Raw genomic sequence first — 13,247 nt, 5'->3', positions numbered from 1 at the left:
ATAACTGTCTCGGCTTGGACGTTGCCATCTTGACTATTAAGTGATTACCCCCTCTGTTATACATTATTTCTACGGATTACAGGGTAATCAAATACAAATTTGGTGGACAGAGTACTTTTGCGAAAAATAATATTTTTAAATAATGTAATTTAACAGAATCTTATACGCGCTGTTAGATGTGATGAATGGATTTATATTAATGACTCTCATATATCTGTATTATGCTATGAAAATTATGGAATAAAACACAAACAATTTACAGTTTTTTTTTTGTTATAATGTGTGCACTCTTAAAAAACAAGGGCAGGGCAATTTCGAAAATAAATTCGGGCGGAGTAAGGATGGTTAGTACATGGGTTTTTAGCGCCTTTTTCACAAACTGTACTAAAATATTCTTAAATGTGTCTATCGCGAATAGGGTTTTAGAACAGAAATACGACATTTGATTAGCTGTTCTTTCTTCGTATATTTCTTATTTGATATACCTCTACGCTAAAGAGGCATTGGGTCTTAGTAGGTAAATATAAGAAGAAATACCTTGCTTTAATTTTCATCACATTATCGTAGTTTTACGCAAATAATCGGAGATCGTTCGGGGTAAAAAAAAAATGAACGCAAAAATGCGATATAATACGAATTTCTCTGCAAGGACTCACATAATTGGCTTGTTTCGAATTAATGATCGAGTAATTCGTTTTAAGACAGATTTCATTTGTACAAAACAATGATATATTTATAACAATTCAAATATGCCTGCATACACAACAGAAAAACAGCAGTTATTATGACAGACAGCGATTTTTGAATAGTTTGAACACAATAGGATGAGCTTTTTCCGAGACAGTAGATCGCGGATGAGATTTTGTATTCCCCCTTAAATTTTACGGGTGAGCCGATTTCTCGCTCACGTGTGATTTAATATATATGGCATACGTATGCAGCGCTTATTATGTGCGCTGCTCAATACATCGATGTTGGAATTAGCAGTGCAGTGATTGATAGAAATAATAATCATTGAAAAATCAGCTTTGAGAAGCGATCATGAATAAAGATACTGAATCTTATCTTCACTTATAGAATACCCAAAATATCGTATCGATCCATCGTAATATATTTTATTTCTGCAATATTTCCTCTCATGGTTTGTATACTGGGGGAGGGGTGGGGTAAACTAGACGAGGCATTTAAATATTTCTGTCGCCAATACTATTGTTACATGCATGCGTTTTGCCTCGCTCCGTATAATATACATTGCATGCAAGCGTGTGCTCAGGTATATGCAACAGCGACGCGCATGTATGGGAGGCGTAACAGTGGGCGGTTATTGGCCAGGTTCTATTTTCTACGCTGAGCATGCGCTCTACCTGCCCTATGACGTCTGTCAGCAAGGCTGTTAGAAAGTGACACGGGTAAAACAACGCAAATTTATTACAATATCGCAGTACAGAGACTGGGTTTAAAGTAACACACTTAAATGCGTAGGTTCAATGTTTTGGATTGCATTTTTTTGTAAATTTTTGCGGTTTGACAACTCTTACTTAGTTATATTTTAAGGACTCAAAACTATCTTCCTGATGTATGATTTCATGACAATGTATTGTTTAAGTTTGTGTGACAAATTTATAATATTTATTATCATGTCATTTTTTAATGTATTTATAAATTTCCCTGACACGAAGGCTTATTAGAGATCGTTATATGATATTAATAATTATATAAATTAAATCTAAGGCTTTTCGTGTTTTTTTTCTACAAATCAACGAGCGGGAAGTACCCTATGGGGATGGAAACAGATCATGCTGTCCGATGATTCATGTTACCGTTCATAGGCGCTCGATGTCAATGTTTATATTTATTATTTTTTTATTAATTTTTGTATTATTTTGTTTTTAGTTACCCGTTGTTTATTATAATGCATACACATACTAAATCAATACAAATCTTCCGACAAAATGTCTGCTTAAAAAAAGTTCGACTATGTACATATAAATTGACAAGGTAAATCACTCGCCATTTTCTGAAGCAACGGAAGTGCATCATTATGCATATTTAAATCGCTGTCACCCCGCTCGCTCATTGAAATGCGCGCGCAGACCGGGAACCTCGCTCATTATACACAATAACAGCAACTAAGCACAGGTGGAAGTAACATACCCTGGATAGTATTTTTTTGTTATTTATTGTTTTAAGAGCAATATATTCAAATAAATACATAAAATCATGTTTAATGAGAAAAAAAAATGACAAAGAGCCGTGAAAAAAAAATCCCCACCCTCTGATATTGGAATCATAACAAGGTCATTAACTAAAATTTATCATAGACCTGTCTTCGCGGGCCGCAAAAATGTCAAAAGTAGCTTTAATCAAAAGCATCCATTTATCCTCCTATGGGCAATGGACAACCTTTCAAAAAAAGTTCACTTTAAAAAAATCTGTCCAGCCGTTAACTCACAGTCGGTCGAAACCCGAGCAATATTTCGAGTCCGTTTGTCAACCCGAATAAATCTTCTACAGACTTTCAAACAATATTTTTGAGTTTTTGACCCTAAATCGATAGCTCGCGTCCTATTCCTTTAAAACAACGAGGCGTGTCAAATAATGCATGCACATGCAACCACTTACCCCTAAAAACTTATTCCAATACAATCAGAATGATAAGTATTTTTCATTTATTTACATTTATAAAAACATCGTTGCTGTTGTTGATTGGATATTTATGTGCCTGGCTCTGTCAGTGTAATTCACTGCTAAGCCGGGTTCAAGAGCGATGGCTACTTTCGTTTTCAAGTAAATCAAATTTAGAGTTATAACAGTTGTTGCAAAGAAAATATGACATTTTGGAATAAGTTTTTAGGGGTAAGTGGTTGCATATGCATGCATTATTTGACACGCTTCGTTGTTTCAAAGGAATAGGACGCGAGCTAGCGATTAAGGGGCAAAAACTCAAAAATATTGTTTGAAAGTTTGTAGAAGATTTATTCGGGTTGACAAACAGACTCGAAATATTGCTCGGTTTTCGACCGACTGTAAGTTAACGGCTGGACAGATATTTTTGAAGTTAACTTTTTTTGAAAGGTTGTCCAATGGCCTATAGAAGGATCAAGGGATGCTTTGGATTAAAGCTATTTTTGACATTTTTGCGGCCCGCGAAGACAGGTCTATAATAAAGTCTAGTTAATGACCTTTTTATGATTCCAATATCAGAGGGTGGGGATTTTTTTTCATGGCTCTTTGTCAATTTTTTTCTCATTAAACATGATTTTATATATTTATTTGAATATATTGGGCTCCTAAAAAATATATATATGAAAAATACTATCATGGGTACGTTACTTCCACCTGTGCAACTAAGCGCCAGATTAGATTTTTGACGTTCTGATTTTTTATCTGGAAATCACCATGGCAGACAAAATCAAGTTAAACAATTGGTAAGGAATGATTCATGTGTATGCAATTTACAATATATTTGTTGATTGCCCCAATAATTGAGTGAAAGAATAGTTACAAGGATTTATCACATCGTCTATGGATGTTTCTGTTGAAACTGAAAGTAGGTAGAGAATGAGCGAGGTTCCCGGCCTGCGCGCGCATTTCAATCAGCGAGCGGTGTGACAGCGATTTAATTATGCATAATGATGCACTTCCGTTGCTTCAGAAAATGGCGAGTGATTTACCTTGTCAATTTCTATGTACATAGTCGTACTTTTTTTAAGCAGACGTTTTGTCGGAAGATTTGTATTGATTTAGTATGTGTATGCATTATAATAAACAACGGGTAACTAAAAACAAAATAATAATAATAAAAATAAATAAATAAATATAAACATTGACATCGAGCGCCTATGTTACCGTTCTGGCATTGTGTACACACCGGTCTTACTGACAATAACGTAGTGACGTCACCATCTATGTATAGAATGACCGTTCTGGTACTGTTTCAGGGCTGAATCTGACATCTTTGTCAAGGATTCAACGGCGAATGTCTTCTGCTACTGCTCTAGTCTATGTGTTAAAAATTACAACATATTCACGTCATGTATCTTAGTTCTCCTTTACGGCTTGAAACTTATTTCAATTTTCGCTACTTCATTTTGGATTAAAAACTCAATGGCGGCAGAGAATTACTTTCATAAGTAATATCTACACAACCAGTAAACGTTTTTGCGTATGCCTCTAATATAATTCGTGTTATTCAACAACTGGGGGGGGGGGTGATTTACTACATTACAATATAAGTTCAATGGACTCACGAAATAGAGCACGTGGGTAAAAGGTAAAATTCGGTTGTAACGACATATATGCGATTTATGTATCGATTGCTCAATCGGCGCAAAACCAGAGTTTGTCCCAATGCTTACTTTTCTCAAATGTTAGCCTTCTATGTCTAAAACCTGAATTATTTATTACGAAAAACGTGTACTGTCCGCTTTTTTGTTGTATGCACTTATGTCCAACATACATAATGCGCACATAATAGACTCTTTGAGTCGCGTTCTGAGAAAACTGGGCATACTGCATGTGCGTAAAGTGTCGTCCCAGATTAGCCTGTGCAGTCCGCACAGGCTAATCAGGGACGACACTTTCCGCTTTATGGTATTTTTAGTTTCAATGAATTCTCTCCTTACCGAAAATCCAATTTAGGCGGAAAGTGTCGTCCTTGATTACGACAACTCTGCATGGATATATGTGAGAGCATGGAACGACCATTCTGCGTGAAGATTGGTAGCTGGCGTCATCACAATAATGCTATATATATATTGGTCAATATTTAACACATAAAACTATGATTGATGTTTCATAAGTGCATTATAACTATTTAATAGGCCAAATATCTTTATTTAAGATATTTCTTGTCAAAATATATTCCAGTTTGCCTAAGTTAACGCGATAGCGTTGAAATATTGTTTCCCGGACAAACTGACCGCGAACTGACAGGAATACATTGCCGGATGGCATGCGGATAACACCTTCTATTATCAGAAAACATGTTTTAAGTTAATCTAATTTTGCTGGGCAACAATTTTTACACTTTTGTTTTGCAATGGCACAGCTGTTTACACAGCTGATTATTGCGCATATACTTATGTTTGATTCATAAAAATCGCAAACAGAGCTTATTCGTTGGCTAGCACAAAAAAGTGATAAAACATAAGTGGTCGTTATGGTATGCATGTATCTGATGATACAGATCAACTGTCATTTGTTAATGCAATCGGAAAATCTCGACCTTATTCAGTTAAATAATATTAAAAATAACAATGCTTTGTTACTCATTTTTACTTTTTTTTAAAAGTATTGGAATTTCGTTAGGATATTAAGTCGACGGTATACACGGACCCTTTTCAGTTTTGATTCGTTATTTTGATATTTTCTCTGCGTCACATGGAAACAACAAGCAATGATTTATTTTGCTTTCTACAACTGATTGCGCAATTAGATACATGCTCAGGAACGTTGTCATAGGCCAGTTAAATATAATAGTGTTCATGGTTGATTGTAAAATTGATAAAATATTACTGCTGTTTTCTGCTATTGTCCTAATAAATCGGCAAAAAGATTATACCACATTTGATCGAGCTTCTATTTCCTACTGTAATTGTATAAAAAAAGGTACCTCACGTTGAAACTGAATTCCAAACATGTGAACTAACTCTAGATGGCTATTTACGCAATAATTTAGTTGCATGACGAACACACGTTGATAAATTTGCTGTTTATCATGGTTCCAATGCGTTGCACGACTTATCAAGACCTATTTATTGTTGAACTGTTGTGATCACTTCTCATTTATTTGTGTTTCAGAAAAAAAATTAAGAAATAACAGACAAGAGAAATGCAAAAATTTGAAAAAAAAGAAACAACATCGAGTTGTTTATTGCGTCTTGTTAAAATATACCAATTCGTTTTTGACGTTAAGTATAGTTCAACGTAACTAGAGCTATATGCACTTGCTGGATGTAAAATTGTTTTCATTTGCTACATGCGTCATTTTTGACAGTGTTAATTTATTAAATTTTCCGGACAATTCACACATCAAGTATGTTATAAAATTCTCTTATAGTTTGGTTATTTAATTGATAAAAATATGTGGTGGTGCACGATTCCATTATACAGGTTACGCCTAATTGTTATATCATATTAAGCAAAATCTTAAGAAGAAGCGAGCGCAGCGAGGCGAGGGCCGCGACGACAGGCCCTTCTTTGCCAATAAGATTTAACTTCCTTTTTTAGCTTAAAATACAGCCTTCATTTTGATTTATGAGGCAAATGTTAGTCATTAGAACATGACTATAATATAATTACAAATATGATTACAACAGCTTCTTAGAAAGCAACTTTCAAAACAACCGATAAAAAGCCTATAATTTATTATTATTATTATTATTATCATTATATTTATTATTATTATTATAGTTATGTTGCTTTTGTAATTATTTTAAGGCTGACTGCAGTATGCTAGACAGTGTTGAGTTATATTTATATATACGGTGTTTTTGAAGACCACATTGTAAAAAAGAAGTTATTTCTTACTGTGTTATCTTCGTTAAATATAGTAATTATTATTATTATTATTATTATTATTATTGTTATTATTATTATTATTATTATTATTATTATTATTATTATTATTATTATTATAATTATTATGAAGGTTTTCACTAAATGGGTGCAAGCCAATCATCTTATTTGATCAAACTGCGGGTCATATTCTAAAAAAATAATTAGAAAACGGCCTCCATTTTTATGCCATGTAATAGATGGGTTTCACCAATTAAGTTCATCCTAAAAAAAAGATCTTAAGGCCAAAAATTTTTATTAAAATGATTTTCGGATATTTTTTCTAAAAGTGTCGGGTAGGAGGACGGAAAAAAAGATGGGTTACCAAATATGCACTCATTTAAAAAATGTTATGGTATGAAGTTCTTTTTACTTAGCAACCACAGTGATTTTTTTCAAACATGTTGATGTGCAAAATGATCATAATCAGACTGTAGGCCTTGATGTGCAGTTTTTAAATTAGTTTGAATTTTAAAAATATCTTAACTAGTTCAAAAGTTAATCAATTTTTTCACTTGTCTATAATAAACTTTTTGGTGATTTTTTGATGGTTTTTTTTCACACGGAATCCAAATGTTGCATTAAAAATACTTTATCTCAACAAACAACCAATAAGCTTTTGAGGTTTAAAAGAAACATTTTTTGTTTATTGCACAGTAAAAATCAATACCGCAGACAAATACAAATAGCATAATTAAACGCTTTTCAGGGGTTTCACTGGCCCAAAAAAGTTGTCGCATTTATCGCGGTGTGAAAACCGCCCGTAATTCAAACTTAATCAATAAGGACAATCATTTAAGAAACCTAACTGCATTAATGAATAATGGCATTTACTATATTTTTATTTCTCTGAGAAGTATGTTAATACATAAATAAAAATAAGTACCTTAATAAGTCTTAACATTAAAAGCTTTATTTTTATATAAATAACATTTTTTCCACTTGATTAACCAGATAACCAACATAATATAATAACGTTAACAATAATGTAACAGTATGCTGCATATATGTTTCAGAATGATTTATTAAAACCTAGAATCACACAAATATATATCATCTGAAGGAAAAATAAATCAAACATCAGAAAATAAAGCATCTCAATTCAAATTGTTAAACAGTTTATACATTTGGTCATTTGGACATGATATACATCAACTTCTGTTTATTATCAAATTTCACAAATTCTAAAACAACACCTTTTGTTCAAAAATTTTCTGTTAGTTGTGGTGGTTGATTTCCAGGTTCAATTAAATGAATATTTTTTCACATCTATTTCTTGACAGAAAGGCCAAGGATAATTGCCACCATCCATTCTTGTTGTCTGAAATAACACAAAACATATTTGTACAAACTATAAACAACAAATCAACACATAAATGTCACTACCTTTATATATGTCCGAATTTTAACATATCCGAAATATAGTACATCGAGTGAAGGACCTACTTTTGATTTCAAAAATAGTTGGTATCTTATTTAAAATATATCGTTCCCAGAACATTTTAATAATGGAACTGTTAAACACAAATGCCTGTTGAAACAAGTTTACATGTGTTTTTGTCATGGTATTGATTAAAGAAATAGCGTCCCTAATAATCGTTATAATTATTGATCTTCGTGACAGTTTATCCCATGATAACATACTTGATAGTTCAATGTCATTAAGGAGCTGTTAATCCGATAATAACCCCGATAAACTTGACAATTTTATTTGGACATTCATGGTTGGAAATCGTTTTAAAATTGTTGATTTTGCGATTTTTTAACTTTTGGTACGAACCAGTTCGGAACAAAACCGAAGTTTCGTACCCATAGAAAATAACGAAAAAACACATATTATATGCACAGATTCGTCACTACAACTACATTAAACAGCACATAAAATTTTAATCTCTAAAATATGACCGTTTCTGTGCGTAAAATATGGAATGTTTAAAGTTGATAGGCGCAAATGGGTTTCGCATTGCGATCACCTGTTAAATTAAAATCGTTCTTTTCTTATTGCTTTCATAATATTTTTTAGTCATTTTAATACTATCAATTTTATAAAATTGTAAAGAAATAATAAAATATTTACTTACAACTCGATTCCATTCAGGATTTCATTTGGCGGTTGCATAATTATTGGGAAATTAGCAGACTTTGCTGATGAAAGCGTTGTAGCGTTCTTCAACTTCTTGCACAAACAATGATGGCGTATCTGTTGGTAAATTCCAGCACATGTACACGATGAAGGAGGTTCACATATTAATGTGGGTAATTAAAACTGGGTTTATTATGATGATTTATAACTCATTTGAACTTTTTCGAAAACCCGGCAAGCGTTTCGTGTTTAAAAGCCACCTTTTGGCATCCGAAAAAAAAAAAGATTATTTATTTTTTTTGGTTTCGTCAAAAATTGGAGTCGGCGGGTCCGAAAATCATTTTATTAAAAAATTCTGGCCTAACTCACACTATTTCCAGCTTCTGTTTTTGTAACCCAGTCTTCCTTGAACCAGTAGTAAACATAATCATGTTTGAAAATCTGCTCTATAGATATGTTCCGATGTCGTATATATATATATATTATATATATATATATATTAATTTCAACGAAGGTAGTTTTTTTACAGATATTTATTGCTTACATTTTCTTTACTTTTTCTGTACAAGGAATTAATTTATTATCAGTTAGTTCATGTCCCACGTTTTGCATAAGTTCTGTTAAATTAAGAAGAAATAAGTCTAACCGTCGATCATGAAGTCACCATTAAGTCATGCGTTGTATGCATTGAGGATAACGTGTCATGTTTCAACGAGAAAAACATAATGAATTGTCTGTTAACACCTACAAAATCACACAACAACTCGAAATATCACTAAGAGTGGTTAAAATGCAAAAAGCCACTTTGATATATACATAGGTTTCACAATTAATGCTGCCATTTGAATTATTATATTGAAGTAGAATCTTTATTAAAAGGTATTGATGTGATTTTTTATGAAAAACCTCGCATAGATATTATTCCTAATAGTCACATTATCATCGGTAACCATTTTTTGAGAATATCGTGTTGCTTTATTACCTTAGTACCACAAGTCCAACATTGACCTTGAAGTTCTTACGCGCGGCACATCGTACATTTGTATTATAAAGCATCTTTGCCAAGTTATTTCAACATCCTTCAATGCATTGTAAAGATATAGGGTGGACAAGGCTTAGTTTGACAAGTATGTTCTGTGTTATGAACTTAGACCTAAACGTCTTATGGTCATCTTGAAGGTAAACAATTAGGTTAACACGTGTTCCTTCGAAATCCTGCAATACATGGTCAACTTATTGAACGGATAAGCCTTACGTTGAATATGAAAGGCTGTATTACCGTTTGACCTCAAAGGTTTAACCTTGACAATGAAAGTTTTAAAAAGGTTCTTGAGCGCGATGCACAGTATCCCATAGGTTAACATTGTGCCAACTTATTTTGAAATCCCATTCCACAGAAATAGCCCCGCCCTAACCTGCAGGATGTGGGTGTATAAATGTGTCTTGTTCTGGGAAAACTGGGCATAATGCATGTGCGTAAAGTGTCGTCACAGATTAGCCTGTGCAGTCCACACCGGCAAAACAGGGACGACACTTTCTGCTAAAACTAGATTTTCGGTAAAAAGGGACTTCCTTTAAACGAAAAATACCATGAAAGCGGAAAGTGTCGTCCCTGATAAGCCTGTGCGGACTGCACAGGCTTATCTGGGACAACACTTTACGCACACGCAATTTGCCCAACTTTCGCAGAACACGGCTCAAATATACTAATTAATCATACATTAGGTTGGGTAAAATTTTGCGTAACTTCAGTGTGAATGCGGACGATATTGCTGTACACGTGCGAATGGAGATTAATTGAGATAAAACTGATATAATTGTTTTTAGAAATAGCAGAGCTTTAGGCAATTACGAACGTATGGACATATTGTGGTACGAAAATAAATACCACTTCCGTTTATAAATATATAGGATTATTGTTCAAACCCAAATTATCGTTGAACTAAGCTCAAAAAGCAATATTCACAATTTATAGTCATACAACCACTTTAGGAAAACTCCGTCCTTAATAACTATTTCTATCGTTTAATTGTATTTTAAAGCCAATATTGTGTTACGTCTATTGGGTTATGAATATGTAAAAACCATTGACAGACAGACAGACAGACAGGCAGGCAGGCAGGCAGGCAGGCAGGCAGGCAGGCAGGCAGGCAGGCAGGCAGGCAGGCAGGCAGGCAGGCAGGCAGGCAGGCAGGCAGGCAGGCAGGCAGGCAGGCAGGCAGGCAGGCAGGCAGGCAGGCAGGCAGACAGACAGACAGACAGACAGACAGACAGACAGAGTACATCTTCTTCATACTAAAGAAAACATATCATTTTCTGTCACGTTACTAGGCATAACTAAATTATATTACATAACTTAAAACGGACACTTACGAAAACACATACTAATAAAATATAAAAGCGGTAATGAAATTAGTTAACAGAATTTTTAGAATCGCATTACTTAACACAAGAGCTTCTTTGATATATTTACATACAATATAAATAAATTGATTTGTCAAATGAAACTCATAACTTGTGGAATGGGTTTATATAAAATTTACGGTTTATAATTTGTTTTCCTTAAATCAGTTTAACATGGTCTATACATAAACAATGATATTCATCCTCTAAATCCAAGTCATTACAACATAAACAATAACGATGATTTCGTGGTATGTTATTTTTGGCGTATCTTACAGTTTGGATTCTCAAAGAATATGCAGAGACTTTTAATCTTACAAAAAGAATCGCAGACATATACGAAGTAAATCTAAATATGTTTCATATTCCGAACAGCGTTTAAAAACTTTAAACATATCTAATACAGTAACTTCTACAACGTTTGTTTTTTTCAAATACATAATCAAATCCATAATTATTTAACATGTTCTTGTCATTTGAGACCCAGTTTGTATAACCTTTATTACAATCACTCAAGGCTTGTTTGTATACAGTCTGCATTTTGATATTTTAATTGTTCCGAATTTAAAACAAATATTGAATCATTTTAACAAACCTGTTTACATACATGTGCTAGTGAAGGAGGATATATAGCCGATTCTCCATAAACAGCACCATTACATGTATTTATTTTCAATTGTAGCAAGCGTTCGCAAAATTGTAAAGCCTCTATAACGCTCAAAATCAACGAAAATTTCGTCAAGTATTACGTAAAATAAAGTTAAACAATTATAAATGAGTGTTCCTTATTGCAATTGCCGAATTTTCAACGCCAGATGTGGTCTGGTTAAGTAGATGTTTGTAGATACAAAATGCTCGTTTTGATTATTGTTTTGCATACTTAATTTGTTTTTAATTTCCCGCAACGATATCTATCCATACGACACATGGACACTAACATGGTACCATTTTAGTGGTCGTGTGTCGTATGAATAGATATATTCGCGGGAAATTAAAAATGGAATTAATCGTGTCACAAATAAATAAAAACGAGCATTTTGTTTCTTCAAAAAACTATGTAACCATACCATCTAGTGTTGAAATTGTGGCTATTGCTATAAGGAACACTGTTTGTTTAGGTGTTTACTTTATTTTACGAAATACTTTACGAAATTTTCGTTGATTTTGAACGTTATTTAGGCTTTAAATGCATACGTTCTATATCATCAGACTTCGTGAAACCCCATATTTCTGAAGCATAATTTAATATAAAACCCACAAAAGAGTCAAACAACTGGCAAATCTTTTCGGTTTTATGTCAAATGGATTGCATTTAGACAATAATGTATTCATGGTCTTAAGGACTTTACCTACAAACTGCCCCTTGTTTCATTAAAAACCTCCAGTTTAATTCAACACTGTACCTAAATAGTTAACGTTGTCAACAACAATATCATTACCATTGTTTACCCATTTTTCGTTTTCTTTTAATCCACCCCTCTTCCGAAATACCATTATTTTCGTTTTTGCAGTGTTCACATTTAACCCTCAAGAATTGCAATGTACGTATAAGTTATCTAAAGGTGTTTGAACTTCAGTTTGACTTGCCTAAAATAACCATGTCATCAGCAAATAATAGTACAATCAACACAATATCATCTATATTCAAACCAGAGTTAACGCTATCTTCTAGGTGAAGTTCAATGTCTTCAACAAATAAAGAAAACAAAATCGGCGGCATTACCTCCCCTTGCCTCAGTCCAACAGTATAACTAAAACAATCTGAATAAGATTAACATGATCTGATAGGTGACTTATCATGTGCATACATATCATTCACTATTCTAAGGATGTGCCTTGTATACCAAACTTAAATTTTTTCAACCATAATGCATTTCGGTAAATACTATCAAAACATGTTAACATATCGACGTATATAACATGCAAACGATTATTTTCATTTAAATAATGTTGAACAATTGACATCAGTATAAAAAAGCATCAGCATTTGAATAGCCTTTCCTATAGTCGAAGTGCGCATCCGAAATAATAGCGTTTGCATTGCAAAATGTTCCAATGCGTTTATTTAAAATAGTGGTAAACAATTTTGAAAAACAGCCTACTAAGGTAATCCCTCTATAGTTATTTACATCATTAAAGTGATATTAAGCGCATCTAACAGTATATGCTATGTTTATAGGTGTCTATCGCAATCGTTGTTTAT

This window comes from Dreissena polymorpha, chromosome 3 (assembly GCF_020536995.1).
Source record: "Dreissena polymorpha isolate Duluth1 chromosome 3, UMN_Dpol_1.0, whole genome shotgun sequence".
NCBI classification, from domain to species: domain Eukaryota; kingdom Metazoa; phylum Mollusca; class Bivalvia; order Myida; family Dreissenidae; genus Dreissena; species Dreissena polymorpha.
This window is presented reverse-complemented; position numbering follows the sequence as displayed.